This window comes from Hordeum vulgare, chromosome 3H (assembly GCF_904849725.1).
Source record: "Hordeum vulgare subsp. vulgare chromosome 3H, MorexV3_pseudomolecules_assembly, whole genome shotgun sequence".
NCBI lineage: Eukaryota > Viridiplantae > Streptophyta > Magnoliopsida > Poales > Poaceae > Hordeum > Hordeum vulgare.
The window spans coordinates 613,597,228-613,623,241 of NC_058520.1; positions in this window are offsets into that span (position 1 = coordinate 613,597,228).

The window sequence follows — 26,014 nt, forward strand, 5'->3', positions numbered from 1 at the left end:
CCCGAGCCCTCCAACTGCCTGGATCCATCAAAATAAATGGTCCAATAGGTAAGGTCGGGGCGATCTTCCGGAGCCTGAAGCTCCGTCCAATCATTGACGAAATCAACCAGCGCCTGGGACTTGATGGCCGTGCGGGGGGTATACTGAATGTGATGTGACCCAAGTTCTATCGCCCATTTGGCGATTCGTCCTGTCGCCTCGCGGTTTTGGATGACGTCGCCGAGGGGCGCGGAACTGACCACGGTGATCGGGTGTTCTTGAAAATAATGCTTAAGCTTCCGACTCGCCATGAACACCCCGTAGACCAGTTTTTGCCAATGGGGGTATCGTTGTTTGGAGAGAGTTAACACCTCACTGATAAAGTACACCGGGCGTTGTACCGGTTATTCCTTTCCTTCCTCCTTTCTTTCGACGACCACGGCCACGCTGACCACTTTGGAATTCGCGGCGATATACAGGAGCATGGGCTCCTTTTCAGTCGGGGCCGCCAGGACCGGCGGGTTAACCAGCTGACGTTTCAAGGCCTGAAGTGCCTCGTCGGCTTCCTCTGTCCACACGAACCGGTCAGACTTCCTCAACAATTGATAGAGCGGAATCGCCTTTTCTCCGAGGCGGCTTACAAAACGACTGAGAGCCGCGATGCGACCCGCCAATCGCTGGACTTGGTTAACGTTCGTCGGCTTGCCGAGGGAGGCAACCGCTTCAATTTTGTCCGGGTTAGCCTCGATGCCGCGCTCCGATACCAAGAAACCCAGTAGTTTTCCCGCAGGTACACCGAAAACGCACTTGGTAGGATTTAGCTTCATCTGATATACCCGTAAATTATCAAAGGTTTCCTTAAGGTCTTCCAGAAGTGTCTCCTCCCGGCGGGTCTTGATAACAATGTCGTCAACATAAGCATGGACGTTGCGGCCAATTTGGCTGTGGAGACAATTCTGGATGCAACGTTGGTAAGTCGCCCGTGCGCTCTTGAGCCCGAACGGCATGGACACATAGCAAAAGGCCCCGAAGGGAGTTATAAAAGCAGTATTTTCTTGATCTTCCACAGCCATTTTGATCTGATGATAACCTGAGTAAGCGTCCAAAAAGCACAATCGTTCGCATCCCGCCACCGAGTCAATGATTTGGTCGATGCGGGGAAGAGCGAAAGGATCCTTGGGGCAAGCTCTGTTGAGGTCCGTATAGTCAATGCACATACGGAAGGTGCCATTCTTCTTGAGTACTAACACCGGGTTAGCTAGCCATTTGGGGTGAAAGACTTCCACGATGAACCCGGCGGCTAAAAGACGGGCGACTTCCTCTCCAATCACCTTCCGTCGCTCCTCGTTAAACCGGCGGAGGTACTGTTGAACAGGTTTGCATTTTGGGTCAAGATTAAGATGGTGCTCAGCGAATTCTCTCGGTACACCCGGCATGTCAGAGGGTTTCCATGCGAAGATGTCCCGATTCTCACGGATGAATTCGATGAGCGCGCTTTCCTATTTGGGGTCCAGACCCGTCCCAATGGTAAACTGCTTGGATGAATCGCCAGGGACGAAGTCGACTGTCTTCGTGTCATCCGTTGGTTTGAACTTGAGGGGCGACTCGGAGTCTGTAGTTGGTTTCTTGAGCGGTGTCATGTCCGCCGGGACAACATTGGCCCGGTGGTTTTTGAGCTCTTCCGCCGCACAGGCGACTTCCGCGTAGGTTGCGTCTCCTTCCTCACACTCTTTTGCAATCCTTCTATCTCTGTCGACCGTGATAGGCCCCTTAGGGCCAGGCATTTTGAGCTTGAGGTAGACGTAGCATGGGCGGGCCATGAAGCGAGCGTAAGCCGGTCGTCCGAACAGCGCATGGTACGGGCTTTTTAATTTGACCACCTCGAAGACCAGAGACTCCGACCTGTAGTTCTGTGCAGTTCCAAACGCTACTGAGAGCCTGACTCGGCCAATCGGATAAGCGGATTTGCCCGGGACGATGCCGTGGAAAACTGTGGTTGAAGGCATCAAGTCTTTCTCTAATAGATTCATCCTCCGGAAGGTGTCGAAGTATAGGATATTAATGCTGCTGCCGCCATCCATCAGTACTTTCGATAGAGTGTAACCCGCCACTTGGGGTGCCACGACCAAGGCCAGGTCGCCCGGGTTATCTATTCTCGGCGGGTGATCCTCTCTGCTCCACGTTATGGTCTGTTCGGACCAGTGGAGATATCTGGGAACTGCCGCTCAGTTACGCTGTACGCCCGGTGATTTACCTTTTTATCGCGTCTGCAAGCACTAGTGGTGAAAACATGATATTGCCCATTACTTAGCTGTTTAGGATTGTTGCGGAAGCCCCCATGGTCATCCTGGTCCTGCGGAGCCCCCTGCGGGGGTTGCTGCTGGAAGACTCCCGGCGGGTTGTACCGTCGGTGGTGGTGCACCGGGTACTGGCCGCCACCTGGCTGCGGCCCCCCCTGGGCCTCCTGTTCGGGAAAACCGCCGAAGGGGTTGTGCCTTTGGTTGGGCGCGGCGAGTTGGTCTTGGCGACGGTTCGGGTCTTCGTTCTGGCTCTTCTTGATTGCCTCGGCCCGAAACTCCCGCATCACAAAGCAGTTCTCCCAGGAGTGACCCGCCGGGCCATCGGCCGTGGCGTGGTGCGGGCAAGGGCCTTTGAGTAGTTCTTCGTAGTTGCGCGGTCTTTTCCCACTGAAGCCTCGATTCTTCTTTTTGCCGTCGTTGGCGTTGGTGTTGGCAACCAGATCCGAGGGCTCCTCATGCGGCCTACGTTTGCCGTTGGTCCCCTGGTTATGACGGTTGCGGCCCTGGAGGCGGGCATGCTTATTCGTTGAATCGCCCTTCTTGGGCGAGCTACCCTTGCCGTCCTCGCCGGGATCCTTGGTATCGTCGGCTTCGGCGTACCTAGTGAGGGTATCCATCAGCTTGCCCATATCCTGGACTTTCCGTTTGAGTCGCCCCAGCTTCTGGACCAGCGGTTCATAGTGGCAGTTGTGCTCGAGGATAAGCACGGCTTGCGCTGCCGTGATGCCATCCGATGAATGGATAATTTCCGCGACTCGCCGCGACCAATGATGCGCCGACTCATCCGGGCGTTGCACGCAGTGTTGCAAGTCGACGATTGTCATCGGTCATTTACAGGTTCCCCGGAAGTTTTTGATAAAACGCTCCTTTAACTCGGCCCAGGACTGGATAGAGTTGGGGGGTAAATTTTTCAACCAAGTGCGTGCCGATCCCTCGAGCATCATGGTGAAATATCTGGCGCAAACTGCGTCGTTTACGTCGAGCATGTCCATGGTGATCTCATAGCCCTCGATCCAAGATGTCGGTTCGAGATCTGGTGTGTAATTTGGCACCTTTCTTGGTCCTTTGAAATCCTTGGGCATCCTTTCGTTTCGAAGGGCCAGGGACAAGCAGGGCACCCCGACTCGCCCTCTGGTCCCCACGGGAGGAGTCTGAGCCTCCTGAGTGTTGGGTGGACCTCTGCCCGGCGGGTCCCGCTCGGGCGGGTTGTCCTGCGTGGGGTGTCGTGGGGCGCTGTTTACGGCCGGCTGATCCTCCGGCCAACCCCTGGTATAGCTCGCCTGGGGGGTGGAGTGCAATCGCTCGGGGCTGTGTGAGAATTGCGCGTTTTGTACCACCGCTGTTTTCAACATCTCGATGGCGTTCCTTGCTTCGATCTCAGCTGGGGTGTTGCCGTGGATCGGGAGAGACTCCAGATGGCGAGTTGCGGCGAGCACGTTATCCACCGGGTTAGAGAAGTGGCCTCGGGGGGTGCGGAACCGAGGGATTTGACCCTCAGTTGGCTGAATCGGCGGGTTAGGAGGGCGGCCCGTCCCTCCTGCTGGAGCGGCTCCCATCTCGGGCGTCTGGGGAGTGTCGAACAGGCGAGTCGGATTGAGATCATGGGGTAGGCGTCCTTGGTGCCTCCGCTGATGGACGGCGTCGGATGCGCGCTGCTGTCTTTCGAGCCGCCAATTGTCGGTGTTCAACCGCATCCTTTCGGCCGTAATCTGGGTCTGTCGAGTTTCCATCCTGGCGGACTCTGTCTCAGCATCCTGATGGGCCTTTGCCACCGCCTCCCTCAGTTTTGCTATCTCCGCATTTATCTCTCCTTGGTTCTCCGGCGTGAGGGGGGTTGACATTAGCCTTGTGATCTCCGCCGCTAAATCCACTAGGACTGCTGACGCACTTCTGGACGTCCCGCCGGTTCCATCGCCCCCGGCGGGGTTCGGTGCGGGTTGAGTCGCCCCAGCCATGTAGATGGCGATCTGGCGGTGGGTTCGATCAAGGATTTCCGGATCCATGGCCAATGACAAGCCCCCAAGACCGTCTCCGTGGAGGGACTGGATGGAATTGGACTCGCCCATGGATGACTCGTCGTCAGAGTTGACGGGGGTGACCTCCTGAGCCGCCGCGCGCTCTGGTTCCTCCGATCCCTGTGTGAAGCCCACAAAGACTGGGTGGGTCAGATTCCGGGTTATGACTGGGCGGACGTACCTGGCCGGCTCGACGACGTCGGAGGAGGTGTCCGGCTCAGGAACGGGTGACCCGATCATGTCGACGAAGACGTTGATCTTGCCGAAGGGGACCCTGTAGCCTGATTCGAGAGAATTTGCTTTAGGTCCCCATCGCCTGTTGTCGATGTAGGCTATGCCGCGTCGGCTCCAAGTCATGAGCGCCGCCGCATAACTCCCAGACCCTGGTAGGGCTCCCTTTGAGAACTCAACTCCACCGTGCGCAGGCCCCACGGTGGGCGCCAACTGTCGTGGTTTTGTCACGGCAGATGTCCTCGTGAAAGGACTTAGTACTGGAGCCATCGCACCTTGGTGGCGACTCAAAGGGGTTAAACGGGAGAGACACGGCGATTTACCCAGGTTCGGCCCCTCGAGAAGAGGTAATAGCCTACGTCCTGCTTGGTGTGTATTGATGTGGATTCGATTACAAGGAAGGCGTAACTCGCCCTAACCTAGCACTCGATGATTTCTAACCTCTCTCTCCCCCTCCAGACTCGCCTTTATATATAGGTCGAAGCCTTAGGGTTCACAAGAGTCCCCTCCTTTTTTACAAATCGTGACCACCGCGGTCTCTAAGTCGCCGTCTTGCCGGACCCAGAGCCCTTCCACAAATCATAACCATCCCGCGACTTCGAACCGCCCGGACAGAGGCCCAACTAGCCTTAAAGGATGAATCGCCTTAACAGTGACCCGGCCCATATTTGGCGGGTCATAACTGCAGGCAATATCCCCAACACCTACCACATGTTAAATTCCATCCTCTCAACAATGCCATGATAACCTTCAACCTGTTCGACCTAGCAAACCACTGATTGGCTATGTTACTGCTTGCTTAACCATGTGTTAGCGTTGCTAGTTGCAGGTGTAGTTGCTTCCATGTGATAACATGGATTCCTTGTTATATCACCATATTTAAATGCTATTTAATTTAACGCACCTATATATTTGGTAAAAGATGGAAGGCTCGGCCTTTCTAGCCTGGTGTTTTGTTCCACCTTTGCCCCCTTAGTTTCGGCTACCGGTGTTATGTTCCATAAATGAGCGCTCCTAACACGATCGGGGTTGTTATGGGGACCCCCTTTATAATTCGTTTTAGATTAAAGCTGGTCTGGCAAGGCCCAACTTTGGTACTACATTTGCCTAATAACTAATGAACTACATAGGGAGTTATTAACCCGAGGAAATTTAATCAACCCCCGGGCCAGTGCTCCTCATGAGTGTTGGTCCAAATTGGCAGACTACGGGGCCACCGCGGGGCAATCCGAGGTTTGGTATCTCCTAGTGTGACCCATCCGTCGTGTCCTGAGAACGAGATACGCGGCTCCTATCGGGATCGTCGACACGTCGGACGGCATTGCTGGATTAGTTTTACCTTTGATGGAATATCTTGTGCATCGGGATTCCGGTGACGCTTTGGGTAAACTCAGAGTTGAGGTTTTCCACTAGGGAATCTGTCGAGATCGCGAGCTTCGTGATTGAGGATTTCTATGCGGCTTGTGGTAATTTGTGATGGACTAGTTGGAGCACCCCTGCAGGGTTAAACCTTTTCGGAAAGCCGTGCCCGCGGTTACGTGGCAACGTGGAAACTTTGGTTAACACTAGTTCTAGATAACTTGAAGTTAACTTAATTAAAATATGCCAATTGTGTGCGTAACCGTGACTGTCTCTTTCGTGAGTTCTTTATTCGATCGAGGACACGGTGGGGTTATGTCTGACGTAGGTAGGTGTTCGGGATCATTCATTTGATCATGAGTAGTTCACGTCCGTTATGCGTAGAACGTCCCCCTCTTTATTCTTGTACTCGTAAGTTTAGCCACCAAATATATGCTTAGCCGCTGCTGCAATCTCACCACTTAACCATGCCTCACCCATTAAGCTTTGCTAGTCTTGATACCTTTGGAAATGAGATTGCCGAGTCCCCTATGGCTCACAGATTACTACAACACCAGTTGCAGGTACAGGTAAAGGTTACTTGACGCGAGCGCGTTGATTGTTCATTTGGAGTTGCTTCTTCTTCTTATTCTTCATCGATCTAGGATGGGTTCTGTGACAGCCCGAGACCGACGTTCCAGAAGATTCCCCTTTATTTCCGTTTTCGTCGTGTGGTTATTTTATTTTGTTGGTTGCATCATCATTTATGTTGCATCGTCGCATCATGCATGGCATCTTGCATCGCCTGTCGCATGTGGTGTATTGAGTGTTGTGCTTCGAGTGATCACCGAGTCGTAGAGCGATAGTAGTTCCCCCCTCTCTCCTCTTATTTCATTTTGTGGTTTTGCTAAAGTTCCCTTTTAACCCCTCTTTTAAAAAATATAGATTCGTCTTCTTTTAAATAAAATCATTTTATTAAATGTGGGGGCAACCCCTTGGGTTTTCTTTATTTTCTCCTTTTGTTTTATTTTAAAACCATCTCATTTTCTTTTTCTCTTTTAAAGGGCTTTTAATTTATTCTTTAAATAAAAGAGGTTTTATTTTATTCTTCAAAAGGGTTTTATTTTTAGTTGTTTTAAAATGCCCAACTATTTCTTATAGTTGGGGTATGTTTTTAAAGGAGCCAAAAGAGTATTTTTTATTTGTTAAAACCTTTTATTTTGGTGTGTGTTTTTCTGTTTTAAAGAGGAAAAAAACAAACAAGGGAGAGAGGAGGAGCCCAGCCCGTGCCCGAGCTGGCCCAAGGCCCACCCGGGCTGCCCCTAACCTAGCGAGAGGGAGCCCTCCCGATCCCATCTCCTTCCTCGGCCTCCCAGCGCCGCTCCCTCCTCCCGATCCTCTCCTCGCGTCACCCAGCGCCGCCCTAGCCCCGACCCCCTGCCACCGGAGATCCCCGCGTCATCGTCCCTCGCGAGCCCTTACCGCAAGGAGCTCGCCGCGCCGCCACAGCCCCGTGTCCCGGCCCCCTCTCCCGGTTCTCCCTTGCTCGCGACTAGGGGGCTGCTCCCCTGCCCGAGCTGGTCGTCGTTCCCGTGCATGCCCTTGTCTGAGCTTGCCGCCCGCCGGCCGTTCTCCCACGCCGGTTGCTCGCCCCGTTGCCTTGCCGCAAGGATCCGTGCCGCCTTCTGTCCCCGCCGCCGTAGCCTGCAGCAGCCGGTCTTGGCCTCCCCTGCAAAGAGCCGCCGCGCTGTGGCCTCCCCTCGCCGGAAGCCACAGCTCGTCTCCTCGCCGTCGCTCGCCTGCCGGATACACTGGCCACCGCGCCCGCCTGCACCGTCCGCCGGAGCCCGCCTGCCTCCATCCCCAATGTTTCCCGCGCGCCGCCCTGCGCGCCATGGAGCTGCCGCCGTTGTTTGCCGATGCCATTGTTGCTGCTATGTTGCCTGCGTTGCGTTGCTTGCTGCTGAAGCTGTTGCTTGCTGCTAGTTGCTAGGATGCTGTCGTTACTATTTGCTGCTGCTGTGCTTGCCTGTCGCTATGCTATTGCTGTTATTTAAGCTGCCGCTTGCTGCCGTGCTTGCTTGCTGTTGCCTATTGCCAAGAGCTGTAGTTGCTGCTATGTGGCTGTAGATGCCCTGCTAGGCTTGCTTGTTGTGTTTCTTGCCGTTGTTTGCCAGCGCCGTTGCATATTTGCTGTGTTGCCGCTTGCGTCGCCGCGTGCGCCGTTCCCCTCCGCCGTGGAACCAACAAGATCGGCGAGTACCACATCGTCCTCGACGACCCCGACCATCTTCGGAACGAGTTCGACTACTGTCGCTGAAGATCGTGTACCGACGACAAGAGAACGACTACCGTTGACGAGACCGAGTACCACTACTTCCACGACGACCACGTCGACAACTACTTCCACGATGTCCGCTACGACCCGATCCCCTCCGTTTCGCACGCGTCGAAGGTATAACGATGAGAAGTGGCCAAGAACCGTATGCATGTGTTGTATGAGTTGTATCATGTGTTTGCACCATTTGTATGCCCGTTGCACGTTGTCTTATTTTCGTCGTGCCCCCGACACATGGGAACCCAGTAACCGGGATCACCCCATCTTATTTACCGTTCCCGCACGCTCCCTGTTCGTTGGCACCGATATCTCGACGAGTTATCGGGATAGGTACGTTGCCGTGGCATTGTTTTCGTCTTGCCGCCATAGTTTCCCTTTCGCTCGCTGTGGCGACACCTGCTTCTTTCTCTTCTTGCCGTGATGTTGCAACTCGCATGCATGACGCATTCATGGCATATACATCTTGTGTTGCATGTTCTTGTGTCGTAGCTCCGTTCTATGCTCCGCGTGTTAACCGTCTAGGATGCCATGTAGGATCACCGCCTCACCCCTTGCCATGTTAACAACAATTTAATATTGCCGTGTAAATAATCGGGAGTGAACTAAATAATCAATCGTGGAGTTTCGTTGATATGCAACCCGTTGCATATCGAGCTTCACTTAATGTGTAGAGTTTGTGTGAGGTGAATTGCCATGCCATCCCTTGCATGTTGGCCTGATCATGCATCATAGTAGGTTAAGCATCATGTTGTGCAACCTGAGGTGAATATTTGTGTTGATGATTTGTTTCCGGTTTGTTCGTCTCGATAGAGTTCCACAAGCGTGTCGGAATGTGAGGACCCGTTCGACTATGTGGTTCGCTGACTTCTCGGAGTTATTCTTCTTCCAAGCGGGATCTCAGGCAAGATGACCATTTCCCCAGATACCATTACTATCATTGCCATGCTAGTTTTACCGCTTCTATCGATTACGTCACGTTGCCTACCACATGTTAAATATCAGCCTCTCAACAATGCCATGATTACCTTCAACCTGTTCGACCTAGCAAACCACTGACTGGCTATGTTACCGCTTACTTAACCCTGTGTTAGCATTGCTAGTTGCAGGTGCAATGCTTCCATGTGAAAACATGGGTTCCTTGTAATATCACCATATTAAATGCTATTTAATTTAATGCACCTATATATTTGGTAAAAGGTGGAAGGCTCGGCCTTTCTAGCCTCGTGTTTTGTTCCACTTTTGCCCCCTTAGTTTTCGGCTACCGGTGTTATGTTCCATAAATGAGCGCTCCTAACACGATCGGGGTTGTTATGGGGACCCCCTTGATAATTTGTTTTAGATTAAGACTGGTCTGGCAAGGCCCAACTTTGTACTACATTTGCCTAATAACCTAATAATAATGCATAGTGTTGGTCCAAACTGGCAGACTACGGGGCCACCGCGGGGCAACCCGAGGTTTGGTACTCCTAGTGTGACCCATCCGTCGTGTCCTGAGAACGAGATACGCGGCTCCAATCGGGTTCGTCGACACGTCGAGCGGCCTTGCTGGACTAGTTTTACCTTTGACGAAATATCTTGTGCATCGGGATTCTGGTGATGCTTTGGGTAATCTCAGAGTTGAGGTTTTCCACTAGGGAATCCGACTAGATCGCGAGCTTCGTGATTGAGGATTTCTATGCGGCTTGTGGTAATTTGTGATGGACTAGTTGGAGCACCCCTGCAGGGTTAAACCTTTTCGGAAAGCCGTGCCCGCGGTTATGTGGCAACGTGGAAACTTTGGTTAACACTGGTTCTAGATAACTTGAAGTTAACTTAATTAAAATATGCCAACTATGTGCATAACCGTGACTGTCTCTTTCGTGAGTCCTTCTCCGATCGAGGACACGGTGGGGTTATGTCTGACGTAGGTAGGTGTTCAGGATCATTCATTTGATCATCAATAGTTCACGTCCGCTATGCGTAGGTCTTCCCCCTCTTATGTCTTGTACTTGTAAGTTTAGCCACCAAATATATGCTTAGCCGCTGCTGCAACCTCACCACTTAACCATACCTCACCCATTAAGCTTTGCTAGTCTTGATACCTTTGGAAATGAGATTGTTGAGCCCCTGTGGCTCACAGATTACTACAACACCAGTTGCAGGTACAGGTAAAGGTTACTTGACGCGAGCGCGTTGATTTTTCATTTGGAGTTGCTTCTTCTTCTTCTTCATCATCGATCTAGGATGGGTTCCAGGCCGGCAGCCTGGGATAGCAAGGATGGACGTCGTTCTTCTTTTGTCGTTTGTTTTCGTCCATAGTCGTACCCTGCTCTTACTCTTGATGAATATGTAATGTACTCCTGTGACTCTGATGTAGCTTGTGGCGAGTGTAAGCCAATTCTATTATATATCTCTTCTTTTCAGTACATGTACTTGTAACAATATCCATTCTTGCGACACGACGAGATGCGCTTCTATCCCTGTCGAGGCCTTCGTGCCAAATTGAGGATAGGGTCGCATCTTAGGCGTGAAAAGTTCCAGGCCGGCAGCCTGGGATAGCAAGGATGGACGTCGTTCTTATTTTCTCGTTTGTTTTTCGTCCGTAGTCGGACCCTGCTCTTACTCTTGGTGAATATGTAATGTACTGATGTGACTGATGTAGCTTGTGGCGAGTGTAAGCCAATTCTATTATATATCGCTTCCTTTCAATACATGTACTTGTAACGATATCTGTTGGAAATATGCCCTACAGGCAATAATAATTAGTTATTATTATATTTATTTGTTCATGATAATCGTTTATAATCCATGCTATAATTGTATTGATTGGAAACACAATACTTGTGTGGATACATAGACAAAACAGTGTCCCTAGTAAGCTCTAGTTGACTAGCTGTTAGAGCATATATCTCCATATGTGGTTTTGGAAATTGATGACAATTCCTATGGACTAATGGTTGCCTTAAGTTATATTTATAGGATTTGTCCATAGGCACTTCTTGAAATCCATCTGTTGGGTTCAAGGAGTTTATATGATGACCAAGACGTTATTCAAGGTATTATGCAAAGAATGGTCATAGAAACACTAGGTTGATCAAGATCTCAGACAAAGAGTAAATCAAGATGATCAACACACAAAGCGTATAAGATGTACCGAGAGGGATCAAGTGATCCCATGGTATGGTAAGCATTGTCCATTACGTGCTTGTGTACTAACCCATGGTCTTTGTGAGACTCCTATGTGGGGGTTAGGTGTGCTTCCATTGGGCTTGCGTCAAAAGGAAGATCTCATACAACCCATGAAGGATGACGTCAAGTGGTGATCGTCATCAAGATTGTGGTGTGCAAGTTCAAGCGGATCAGCACGAATATATCATTGAAACTATTGTCAATGATCTTGTGTTGATAAGGACAACCTCATGTGCTAACAAGGACAAGATCAAGATAAGAATTCCTGAGCACTACATGCTTGATTCTTGTGGATATTCACATGGTGGACAAATGAAGATGAATACATAAGCTAGGCTTTCCACATTGAGTATGGGAGAGCTACTTGAAGACTTCATCATGTCGTGCTTTCAACTTGAGCCAAGAAGGAACAACAACATCAAGCTCAAGTGAAAGGGCTAACTCAAAGGTATCAGTTCCTTTGACGTTAGTTGTGCGGAGTGATGATCAGCGAATAAAAGTATACACTCAAGTATGGATCATCAGTACCCCTTTTATGATTCTTGAGTCTTTAGGGATCCCGCACTATTAAGAGGGGATCACAGGTTTTGCGATGAACTTGCTCAAACTACATCTCCATTGTTCTGCTCATACCACATCTCCACTGCTCTACTGTTATCAGAAAACAGGACCAGTGCCTCGGACATCCGGCCTCCTTCGGACGTCCGAGGCCCGGACATCCGGCCTCCTCCGGACGTCCGAGGCCCGGATATCCGACCAGCTTCAGAAATCCGGAAGCCTGCACCAGTAGAAGTTGAGTTCTATATCTCGGAAATCCGTCTCCCTCCGAACGTCCGAGCGCCGGACGTCCGACACCCGTCGGAAATCCGGAACCTACCACCAGTAGAAGTTGAGCTGTATAACTCGGATTTCCGGTCCTCTCCGGACGTCCGGTGGCTGATAAATTCAACATAGGTTCAGTCGTATCTACAGGCCTCGGACGACCGACCCCTGTCGAACGTCCGGTCGTTGTTTAATTCAAAATAGTTTCAGTCGTATCTACAGGCCTCGGACGACCGACCCCTGTCGGACGTCCGACCCCTCGCGGACGCCCGGACTTCCGACAACTGTCGGACGTCCGGACCCTGTGTGACTTAAAGTGTCCCCAACGGCTCTTTTTCTCTCCCCACTATAAATACCCCCCTCCCACTTCGTGAGAGGGTTGCCCAACACAGCCTTATCCTCATAAGAACACATTTCCACCTCACACACATTTGCTCACTCCAAATCTTAGATCCCAAGAGCATTTGTGAGCCCCTTTGAGAGTTGTTCCAATCAAAAGATAGATCGTCTCCCTCTCCTTCTCTCAACCCAAGCTATTTGTGATTTGAGCAAGTTTTGAGCATTCTCCGTGATCTTGTTACTCTTGGAGGTTGGAGACTCCTAGGCGGTAGGAGTTCTTCGGAGAGGAATCAATCCGTGTGATTTCCCCCGGAAAAGTTTGTGAGGGTTTGGAAGCCACCTCAAAGGCTTACCACTAGTGGTAGAGAAACGCCTTCGTGGTGTTATCTCAAAGGGAGAATAGGGTGAGCCTTCGTGGCGTTGGTGTGCCTTCGTGGTAACATCCACCTCTCTAACGGTGACTACCTTCCCTCCAAGGAAGTGAACATCAGGATACATCTTCGTCTCAGTGACCTTGGTTACCCTTAACCCTAACTCCTTACTTGTGGTTTACTTGTGTTATTTGAGCATACATACATTGCATATTGGTTGTGCTCATTATATTGTGTTGGCTATTTCTTGTACAAGATTAATCATTCAAGCATACCCTCTATATACACATGTTCATACTTGCAGCCCTTGAGATATCGTGTTGATATAGTGTGATCTAGTATCGTGTGTTGTTCACCTACTTGTCGTGTGATATAGCTCAAGTAAGTCTGTGTAACTTACTTGTGCTTGTTAGGAACTGTATTGTGTCCATCTTGGTAGACCGTGTTGTTGATACACGTCGCAGTGCCTAGTGCATTTAGGATTTGTGCTTGACAAGTACCCTCTTAGTTTATTTCTGCATTAGGTTCAAGCCAAATCCAAAGAAGTTTTTAAATAGCCTATTCACCCCCCCTCTAGGCGTCATCGAGGTCTTTTCAATTGGTATCAGAGCTAGGTCTCTCTTTAATTAGGTTTCACGACCTAGAGAGTATCGATGTCGACTATTGGATTAGTGCACAATGGCATCTTTGACTTTGATGGCACAAATTATACCCTATGGAGAATTCTTATGTTTCATCACTTTCGGGCCATGGGCCCAAATACTTTACGAATTGTTCTTGTAGGGATTGCCGACAAAAAGGATGATGCATCTTCATCTACTAATGAGATGTATTTTGATTGTGAGGCTTTTCTTGCCATTCATCGAACCATAAGTCTTGAAGTGTTTAAGTCTATCTCGACTTGCAAGTCAGCTCATGAAGTTTGGACTAAACTTGAAGATATATATGGTGGGTCCAATCTTGATGAAGACGGTATTATGATGAAGGAGTTGGTGCATGAGCTCTTCACTCTTTTCGATCTTAAAGAGTCCACCACTACTTCCATATCCGATTGCTTGCACACCTCAACATCTTCAATCTCACAAGGTAATGACATGGTGAGTGAAGAAATATATGTTGATGAAAATGTCATAGCCTCCATGGACACGAGCATATCTAGCACCACACATAGTGTAAATTATTGTGCTGATAGGTCATGCATTTCACCTAAAGATTCCTCGACAAATGTATGTGGTGATATGCCTGCTTCCTCGTGTCCTCTTGATCAAAATATCTTGTTTCTCCCTAGTTGATCTATGACTAACCATTTAGGGGAAATCAAGAAATATGAAGTACTTTTGACTAATGAAGAATCTGATTCACCAAAAGAATCATCATCAACTCCTCCAGTTCACATGTGCCTCATGGCAAGAGGTAATAATGAGGTATCATCTTCCCTGTGCAATAACGATGATATTTGCGATGAGGATGATGATGATGACTTGACTGAAAATATCTATGTGATCAGTAAAATTCTTCATAAAGCTAAAAATAACGCTCTTCAAAGGTTCCAAGATGTTCTTGCTTACTTTGAAAATTGTAATGATTCACTTAATCATGAACAAGCTAAAAGTGAAGAACTTGAACATGAACTTGAGAAGAGTCATCAAGCATGTAGAGACTTAAGATTTTCAAAAGGAGAGATTGAAGTTGCTCATGATAAACTTAAAAAGGATTTTGAGGTCCTTCTCCTTGAATGCAATAATGTCAAGGGAGAGCTCATCAAAACCTCTAAGATCTATGAGGAGCTTCAATCTACTCATGAGAAGTCTCTATTTGCTACTTACTCCTCTCATGTTGTTGATGATACTTGTACATCTAACCCTATCTCTTTTGAAGTATCAACATTGAAGGAGAATGTTGAGCTACGTGCTCAACTTGACTTATTAACTAGCAATTATGGGAAGTTGGAAGAAAACCATGTAATGCTCACAACCTCTCATGTCGATCTTCTAACATCCCATAATGTGCAAAAGTTAGCTCATGAGGCTATCATCACCAAGGTAACATCAAGTGAGCTTCATGTGGACAATGGCACTACTTCTAGTCAAAGTACTATATTTCCATGTGCTAGTCCTCATAATTCGTCTACTCACAATGTTGCTACCTCGTGTGATGAATTACTTTCCTTGCCTTGTTGCTTTAACATTGAAGCTTACACTTCCTCTAGTACTTGCATTGATACTAACCGTGCAGAGGAAATCGAAGAGCTCAAGGCCCAAGTCACTTCTTTGAAGAAAGACTTGGAACAGTGTCATGAAGGGATGTCCACACTCAACAACGTCCTGTGTGAGCAAACATCTTCGAATGAAAAAAATGATGTTGGAGTAAACTCAAACAAGAACAAGAGGGGCCTAGAACAAGTCAAGAATTCGTCCAAAATCATTTGCTTCAAGTGCAAAGTTAAAGGGCACCATGTTAGATCTTGCCCTCTGAAGACGAAGTCTCAAAGTCACAAGCAACAAGGGAAGCGGCCACAAACTCAATCACATATTCAACTACAAGTTGAAGGAAGGCCTCTTCCCAATAAGACCCAAACCAACACTCCCCAAGGTGAGAAATCAACTGGGAAGAAAACAAAGGGTAGATGTTGCTACTTATGTCGTGAGAAGGGTCACGTCGCTTCGTCTTGCACGAGAGGTAACTTATCCAACCCAATCACTATTGATGATACATATTCCCTTGGGAAGGATAAGGTTGGCAATGTATTTGCCAAGTTTGTTGGTACTCAAAATGGTGTCAAGAAAAGAACCATTTGGGTTGCCAAGCCTATTGTGATTAACCTCTTAGGACCCAACGTAGTTGGGGACCAACAAGCTCAAACTTGATCAATAGGTGACTATGGAGGACATTAGAGTCTTGGATACATAATGAAGAATTAAGGGGTCTTCATCATTCATATTATCTCAAGCCAAGTCATTTGGATTATCGAGTTTCTATCTTATATCCAATGTGCCTCCTTACGGTAACTTATACTTAAACTGTTTACATTGTTAGGTGCTTGCCCCTTTGCATGTTGTGGTTTTGTACCTTGCATGCGTTTTTATATGTTGTGCTTCCAACTTGCTTATCTTGAGTAATCGAGTAGGGGTATGTTGTTTTGCATATCATGTACATGTGAGTCTTGTATTGAGCCTTTTGTGTCTTGTTTGTATTTTTGTAGGCTCTTGTGAGAGATTAATGGATTATCCCATTGTGGGGGAGTGATGTGCTTTGCACACCTCTCAATCCTATAAATGTGTATACATGGGGAATACCACTTAGTTTTGATATTTCAAGATTATCTAGTTTCTATGTGGTACGTCTTACTCATGAGAAATTCAAATTCTATATGGTCCATTAATTATCTCTTGTTGGTTTCAATTTGCCACTTGTTAATATTGTTGGTTTATCACATTATGGGGGAGTAATATGCTATATTTGCATATTACAAACCTAGAAAATGTGTACATTTGAGGTGTTGCCACTTAGTGTTGATATTGTAAATTATCATGTTCCTGGGTGGCATGTTATCTCTACAAGTGTCATTTGCTTGCGTTTTATGGGTGAAGATAATCTTGGATATATTTGTGATCTACCAATGAGTATCATTTCGAAAATACTTCTTGTCCTTGACAATTGGTATTCCCATCATGTGATTGGAATTGCTAATCATCTTTACATTGGATTTTGTGTTTCGTTTGTCTTCCTTGCCTCTTATGGATCTATTCTAACTTGTCTAGTGCTTTTATAGATATAGAGAAAGTGATGATCCCATCGTGTGCGTTTTGTATTTAAATGCAAATTCTATATAATGCACGTCCCTTGGGGGAGCTATCCTATTTTTTTTAGAACACTCTCTTTATTCACCCATCATAAAATCTTTTGATCCCCATCAAGTGTGTGTTGATGGGAGGCAAGTCTTGCTCTTTATGATGCTTTGTGCCATCATGAAAATTTGTCGAGGGCTTGGTTTGTTGGAACCTAGCTCTCTTTTGGAAACTAGAAACCTCGTGCTTGTTTTCCTTCAATTGGTTTCTTGTTGCCTTCTATTTGGCATGTGTCAATGGATATCTCATTCCTTGAGGTATCTCTTAATTGATATCCTTCAAGTGATAGCTCTTTTGTTTAAGGATCTTATTATCACTTGATATCTTGTCTTTTGGTGACTTATCAACTTTGTGTTGAGTTGATTCTTAAGAGTCTTGAGCATGCGTATCTAGCTACTATGTACAACTTCTTTTGCTTGCTTTCCTTCTTTGACCCAATATATAGGGGAAACTCCACCTTGTCATAAATTGGCTAAAAGTGTGCATGAAATTCAAATTCATATCTATATGCACATATGTATGTGGAGTTTGTCCTATGCATTGCTGGTTATCTAACTCTTTGGTCCCAATGAGTTTGGGCACCATTTTGTTTGTTTTGTTGTTCCAGGAACAACTGGAAATGGATTGGATGCTCGGCTCACCTATAAGGAAGATGTTAAGACCATGTGATTATTGGAGCCAAGTTAGGATGATCAAAGAACAACTATCTACTACGTCAATCCAATGTTGTCTCAGTAACAAGTATCCACTTCATGCATTCTTTTCTTGCAAAGGACCCAACCTATCTTTCCTTTTCAGGTTGCATCATGGCATGAATCTCTTGATTTGTTCTCGTAGTACTTGTTTGCTTTCTCAAAGCATCCGAACGATGATGTCTTACTACTAGCTGGGATGTCTTTGATGTTCGTATGTTGGAAGTTCATATTGTACAATAAGAAAATATTAGGCCATGTGCTATGCTTCCAAGCAAAAGATCTCATTGATATATTTATGACTTCCTTTTTGGATATCTAGTTTGTTCCTTCTTGTAACCATTTCGTGTGTACATCCTTCTTTGTGGATATATATCATCATGATTGTCTTCTACTTAGAATCTTTTACACATGAGAGAAGTTACATCTCTAATTGATATCCTCTTTTCTTTCACGTCCATCGTTGCATTTCCTCTTTCAAGTTTTTTTGATGGCTTCGTGAAAGGATTTGTTTTGAGTGCGCATCTTATTTCTACATCTTGATGCACTCTTTGGCAGTGAAGATTATTTTTTCCTCATGCTTGTCTTGAGTAGGGTTTTTGCCATTTCAACTAGTATCCCTCCTATTGACAAGGTTCTTACTTCCTATCTTCACAATGGGTTGTCACAAGCGTTGGTTCTTATTTTGTTTATTAGTAAGCTTGTGAACCCATTTTCTAGTATGTGTGTGTGGGAATGATATGTCTTGCACTTTGTATCTCATATTCATCAAGACTATGTTGATGAGTAATGCTCATCCTTATCTTAAGTCTTCTCAAGTGCTTTGCCATGACTCACACACATTACTTTGGTTGAGCTTATTCTTAAGTTGCTTCCTTTACATGTTGCTCAACCATTAGTTTTGTGCAATTGATATGCTTATTGTCTCATCTATCTTCTTGCCCTCGTTGTGTGTTTCTATTAATTCTGGGGGAGCAACGATCCTACTTTGTGCACCTGTGTCAAATACAAAAATCTCATATTAGTGCACAAATCATGGGGAGCTTCTCTAGTTTTTGATAAATCACTATGTTGCCTCTATCATAATATCTTTTATTCATGTGGTTCGAAGGACCATATGATTGGTTGTTCCATCTAGAATTCTTTGATTGCTTGCCTCTATCTTTGTATGTCTTTGTGGCATACGATCCTTTTATTTGCAATCTTTGGGTCCTCAATATAGTCTGTTTTCCTCCAACTACTTATCATTGTATTTGTGTATTTTTCTGCACTCATTTGCTGAGAAGTACACACTTTTTGGAGGACCACCTACTATTTTGGCTTTCCAAACTTGTCTTCCATTTTGGCAATCGATGCCAATGGGGGAGAAGTTTAGAGAGTTTACTTTGGATATGTTTAGAGGGTTTTGCTTTTATTGCGTAAGCATTTACATCTTGCACACATGCATTATTACCTTGTATGTGTGCGCTTGGTTATGCTTATTTCCTTATATAAACTCTCTTGAAGTGGTTGTCTTCAATTACCAAAATGGGGGAGATTGTTAGAGCATATATCTGTTGGAAATATGCCCTAGAGGCAATAATAAATTAGTTATTATTATATTTCTTAGTTCATGATAATCGTTTATTATCCATGCTATAATTGTATTGATTGGAAACACAATACTTGTGTGGATACATAGACAAAACACTGTCCCTAGTAAGCCTCTAGTTGACTAGCTCGTTGATCAAAGATGGTCAAGGTTTCCTGGCCATAGGCAAGTGTTGTCACTTGATAACGGGATCACATCATTAGGAGAATCATGTGATGTACTAGACCCAAACTAATAGACGTAGCATGTTGATCGTGTCATTTTGTTGCTACTGTTTTCTGCGTGTCAAGTATTTGTTCCTATGACCATGAGATCATATAACTCACGGACACCGGAGGAATGCTTTGTGTGTATCAAACTTCGCAACGTAACTGGGTGACTATAAAGATGCTCTATAGGTATCTCCGAAGGTGTTCGTTGAGTTAGTATAGATCGAGACTGGGATTTGTCACTCCGTGTGACGGAGAGGTATCTCGGGGCCCACTCGGTAATACAACAGCACACACAAGCCTTGCAAGCAATGTAACTTAATGTAAGTTGCGGGATCTTGTATTACGGAACGAGTAAAGAGACTTGCCGGTAAACGAGATTGAAATAGTTATGCGGATACTAACGATCGAATCTCGGGCAAGTAACATACCGAAGGACAAAGGGAATGACATACGGGATTATATGAATCCTTGGCACTGAGGTTCAAACGATAAGATCTTCGTAGAATATGTAGGATCCAATATGGGCATCCAGGTCCCGCTATTGGATATTGACCGAGGAGTCTCTCGGGTCATGTCTACATAGTTCTCGAACCCGCAGGGTCTGCACACTTAAGGTTCAACGTTGTTTTATGCGTATTTGAGTTATATGGTTGGTTACCGAATGTTGTTCGGAGTCCCGGATGAGATCACGGACGTCATGAGGGTTTCCGGAATGGTCCGGAAACGAAGATTGATATATAGGATGACCTCATTTGGTTACCGGAAGGTTTTCGTGCATTACCGGAAAAGTTTCGGGCTCATCGGTAGTGTACCGGGAGTGCCGGGAGGGGTGCCGGGGACCATCGGGAGGGGTGTCACGCCCCAAGGGGTCTCATGGGCTATGGGAAGAGATAAACCAGCCCCTAGTGGGCTGGAATAAGTTCCCACTAAGGCCCATAAGGTTTGAGAAGGAAAAAACACAAGGTGGAAAGAGTTTCCAAGTGGGAAGGTGGAACCCTACTCCAAGTAGGATTGGAGTAGGACTCCTCCACCTCCAATTTCGGCAAACCTTTAGGTTTTGAGGCTGCCTCCTCCCCTCCCTCCCACCTATATATACGGAGGTTTTAGGGCTGATTTGAGACGACTTTTCCACGGCAGCCCGACCACATACCTCCACGGTTTTTCCTCTAGATCGCGTTTCTGCAGAGCTCGGGCGGAGCCCTGCTGAGACAAGATCATCACCAACCTTCGGAGCGCCGTCACGCTGCCGGAGAACTCTTCTACCTCTCCGTCTCTCTTGCTGGATCAAGAAGGCCGAGATCATCGTCGAGTTGTACGTGTGCTGAACGCGGAGGTGCCGTCCGTTCGGTACTAGATCGTGGGACTGGTCGCGGGATTGTTCGCGGGGCGGATCGAGGGACGTGAGGACGTTCCACTACATCAACCGCGTTCACTAACGCTTCTGCTGTACGATCTACAAGGGTACGTAGATCACTCATCCCCTCTCGTAGATGGACATCACCATGATAGGTCTTCGTGCGCGTAGGAAAATTTTTGTTTCCCTTGCGACGTTCCCCAACAGTGGCATCATGAGCTAGGTTCATGCGTAGATGTCTTCTCGAGTAGAACACAAAAGTTTTTGTGGGCGGTGATGTGCGTTTTGCTGCCCTCCTTAGTATTTTCTTGATTCCGCGGTATTGTTGGATTGAAGCGGCTTGGACCGACATTACTCGTACGCTTACGAGAGACTGGTTTCATCGTTACGAGTAACCCCCTTTGCTCAAAGATGACTGGCAAGTGACTGTTTCTCCAACTTTAGTTGAATCGGATTTGACCGAGGAGGTCCTTGGATGAGGTTAAATAGCAACTCATATATCTCCGTTGTGGTGTTTGCGTAAGTAAGATGCGATCCTACTAGATACCCTCGGTCACCACGTAAAACATGCAACAACAAAATTAGAGGACGTCTAACTTGTTTTTGCAGGGTATGATTGTGATGTGATATGGCCAACGATGTGATGTGATATATTGGATGTATGAGATGATCATGTTGTAATAGAAATATCGACTTGCACGTCGATGGTACGGCAACCGGCAGGAGCCATAGGGTTGTCTTTATACTAACGTTTGTGCTTGCAGATGCGTTTACTATTTTGCTAGGATGTAGCTTTAGTAGTAATAGCATAAGTAGCACGACAACCCCGATGGCAACACGTTGATGGATGATCATGGTGTGGCGCCGGTGACAAGAAGATCGTGCCGGTGCTTTGGTGATGGAGATCAAGAAGCACGTGATGATGGCCATATCATGTCACTTATGAATTGCATGTGATGTTAATCCTTTTATGCACCTTATTTTGCTTAGAATGACGGTAGCATTATGAGGTGATCTCTCACTAAAATTTCAAGACGAAGTTGTGTTCTCCCCGACTGTGCACCGTTGCGACAGTTCTTCGTTTCGAGACACCACGTGATGATCGGGTGTGATAGACTCAACGTTCACATACAACGGGTGCAAAACAGTTGCACACGCAGAACACTCGGGTTAAGCTTGACGAGCCTAGCATGTGCAGAGATGGCCTCGGAACACATGAGACCGAAAGGTCGAGCATGAATCGTATAGTTGATATGATTAGCATAGGGATGCTTACCACTGAAACTATTCTCGACTCACGTGATGATCGGACTTGAGATAGTGGATTTGGATCATGTACCACTCAAATGACTAGAGAGATGTACTTTTTGAGTGGGAGTTCTTAAGTAATATGATTAATTGAACTAATTTTCATGAACATAGTCTAATGGTCTTTGCGAATTACGATGTAGCTTGCGCTATAGCTCTACTGTTTTTTTATGTTCCTAGAGAAAATTTAGTTGAAAATTGATAGTAGCAAACTTTGCAGACTGAGTCTGTAAAACCGAGGATTGTCCTCGTTGCTGCGCAGAAGGCTTATGTCCTTAATGCACCACTCGGTGTGCTGCACCTTGAGCGTCGTCTGTGGATGCTATGAACATCCGACATACACGTTTCTGATGATTACACGATAGTTCAGTGCAAAGTACTTAATGGCTTAGAAGCAAGGCACCGAAAACGTTTTAAACGTCACGGAACATAAGTGATGTTCTAAAGAGATGAAATTGTGATTTCATGCTTGTGCCCTTGTTAAGAGGTACGAGACCTCCAACAAAATTCTTTGACCACAAAGTAAAGGAGAAAAGCTCAATCGTTGAGCGTGTGCTCAGATTGTCTGAGTACGACAATCACTTGAATCAAGTGGGAGCTAATCTTCCAGATGAGATAGTGATGGTTCTCCAAAAGTCACTGCCACCAAGCTTTGAGAGCTTCGTGATGAACTATAACATATCAAGGATAGATACAATGATCTTTGAGAGATTCGTGACGTTTGACACTGCGAAAGTAGAAATCAAGAAGGAGCATCAATAGTTGATGGTTTGAAAAACCACTAAGTTTCAAGAAAGGCGAGGGCTAGAAGGGATACTTCGTGAAACGGCAAAACAGTTGCTGCACTAATGAAGAGACCCAAGATTAAACCCAAACCCGAGACTAAGTGCTTCTGTAATAAGGGGAACAGTCACTGAGGCGGAGCAACTCTAGATACTTGGTAGATAAGAAGGCTGGCAAAAGTCGAGAGAAGTATATTTGATATACACAATGTTGATGTGTACTTTACTAGTACTCCTAGTAGCACGAGGGTATTGGATACTGGTTCGGTTGCTAAGTGATTAGTAACGCGAAATGAAAGCTACGGCATAAACGGAGACTAGCTAAAGGCGAGGTGACGATACGTGTTGGAAGTGTTTCCAAGGTTGATATGATCAAACGTCACACGCCCCCTTTACCATCGGGATTGGTGTTGAACCTAAATAATTGTTATTTGGTGCTTGCGTTAAGCATGAACATGATTGGATCGTGTTTATTGCAATACGATTATTCATTCAAAAGGAATAATGGTTACTCTATTTGCTTGAATAATCACCTTCAATGGTTTATTGAATCTCGATTGTAGTGTTACACATTGGTGCCAAAAGATACGAGTTAAATGATGATAGTACCACTTACTTGTGGCACTGCCGCTTGAGTCATGTTAGTATAAATTGCATGAAGAGGCTCCATGCTGATGGATCTTTACTCACCTGATTTCGAATCACTAGTGACATGCAAATCATACCACATGAGCAAGGCCTTGTTTTCATTGAGATGAAACAAGATAGTAACTTGTTGGAAGTGATACATTTTGATGTATGCAGTCCAGTGAGTGTTGAGGCATGCAGTGGATATCATTATGTTCTTACTTCACTGACGACTTGAGTAGATACAGGAGTATTTACTTAATGAATCACAAGTCTGAAATATTGAAAAGTTCAATTCTGTTTCAGAGTGAAGTTCGTCGTAACAAGAGGATGAACTGTCTACGATATGATCATAGAAATGAATATCTGAGTTACGAGTTTTTGGTACACAGTTAAGACAATGTGGAAATTGTTTCACAGTTCATGCCACCTGGAACATCATGGTGTGATGATGTGTCTGAACGTCATAGCCACGCACTATTTAGTATGGTGCATGCTGGGATGTCTCTTATCGAATTACCACTATCGTTTATGGGTTATGCATTAGAGACAACCACATTCACTTTAAATGGGGCACCGCGTATTTCCGTTGAGATGACACAGTATAGACTGAGGTTTAGAGAAATCTAAACTGTCGTTTCTTGAAAGTTTGGGGCTTCGAAACTTATGTGAAAAAGTTTCAGTCTGATAAGCTCGAACCCAAAGCGGATAAATGCATCTTCACAGGATATCCAAAACAGTTGGGTACATCTCCTATCTCAGATCCGAAAGCAAAGTGTTTGTTTCTAGAAACGGATCCTTTCTCGAGAAAAGGTTTCTCTCGAAAGAATTGAGTGGGAGGGTAGTAGAACTTGATGAGGTTATTGAACCATCACTTCAACCAGTGTGTAGCAGGGCGTAGGAAGTTGTTCCTGTGGCGCCTACACCAATTGAAGTGGAAGCTGATGATGGTGATCATTAAGCTTCGAATCAAGTTACTACAAACCTCGTAGGTCGACAAGGTCGCGTACTGCTGCAGAGTAGTACGGTAACCCTGTCTTGGAGGTCATGTTGTTGAGCAACAGTGAACCTACGAGTTATGGAGAAAGCGATGGTGGGCCCAGATTCCGACAAATGGTTGGAAGCCATAAAATCCGAGAGAGGATCCATGTGTGAAAACAAAGTGTAGACTTTGGTAGAACTACTTGATGGTCATAGGACTATTGAGTAAAAATGGATCTTTAAAAGAAGACAGACGATGATGGTGATAAGTCACTATTAATAAAAGCTCGACTTGTCGCAAAGATGTTTTCGATAAGATCAAACAGTTGACTATGATGAGACTTTCTCACTCGTAGCGATGCTAAAAGTCTGTTAGAATTATGTTAGTTGTTGATGCATTATTTATGAAATATTGCATGTAGGATGTCAAAACATTGTTTTCTCGACGGTTTCCTTGAGCAAACATTGTATGTGATACAACCAGAAGGTTTTGTCGATCCTAAAGATACTAGCAAGTATGCAAGCTCCAGTGATCCTTCAATGGACTGGTGCAAGCATCTCGGAGTTGGAATATACACTTTGATGAGATGATCAAAGATTTTAGGTTTGTACAAGGTTTACGAGAAACTTGTATTTCCAAAGAAGTGAGTGGGAGCACTATAGAATTTCTGATAGGTATATGTGGTTGACATATTGTGGATCAGAAGTGATGTAGAATTTCTGTAAAGCATACAAGGTTGTTTGAAAGAAGTTTTCAAAGGAGTACCTGGATTACGCTACTTGAACGTTGAGCATCAAAGATCTATGGAGATAGATCGAAAGCGCTTAATAGAAGTTTCAACAAGATGCATGCCTTGACAAGTTTTTGAAAGAGTTCAAAATAGACCAGCAAAGAAGGAGTTCTTGGTTGAGTTGTGAGGTGTGAATTTGAGTAAGACTCAAAACCCGACCATAGCAGAATAAAGAGAATAGACGAAGGTCGTCTTCTATGCCTTAGCCGTAGAATCTAAAGTATGCCATGATGTGTACCGCACCTGAAGTGTGCCTTGACTCAAAGTATGTTGAGAGGTACACAGAGTGATCCATGATTGAATCACTAGCAACGGTCGAAATTTATCCTTAGTAACTAATGGACTAAGGAATTTTTCTCGATTATGGAGGTGGTTAAAGAGTTTGTCGTAAAGGGTTACGTCAATGCAAGCTTTGACACTAATCCGGATAACTATGAGTAGTGAAACGGATTCGTATAGTAGAGTAGATATTTGGAGCATTTCCGAATAGCACGTAGTAGCAGCATCTATAAGATGACATAAAGATTTGTAAAGAGCGCACGAATCTGAAAGTTTTAGAACCGTTGACTAAAACCTCTCTCACGAGCAAGACGTGATCAGACCCCATAACTATATGGGTGTTGGATTCGTTGGAATCACATGGTGATGTGAACTAGATTATTGACTCTAGTGCAAGTGGGAGACTGTTGGAAATATGCCCTAGAGGCAATAATAAATTAGTTATTATTATATTTCTTAGTTCATGATAATCGTTTATTATCCATGCTATAATTGTATTGATTGGAAACACAATACTTGTGTGGATACATAGACAAAACACTGTCCCTAGTAAGCCTCTAGTTGACTAGCTCGTTGATCAAAGATGGTCAAGGTTTCCTGGCCATAGGCAAGTGTTGTCACTTGATAACGGGATCACATCATTAGGAG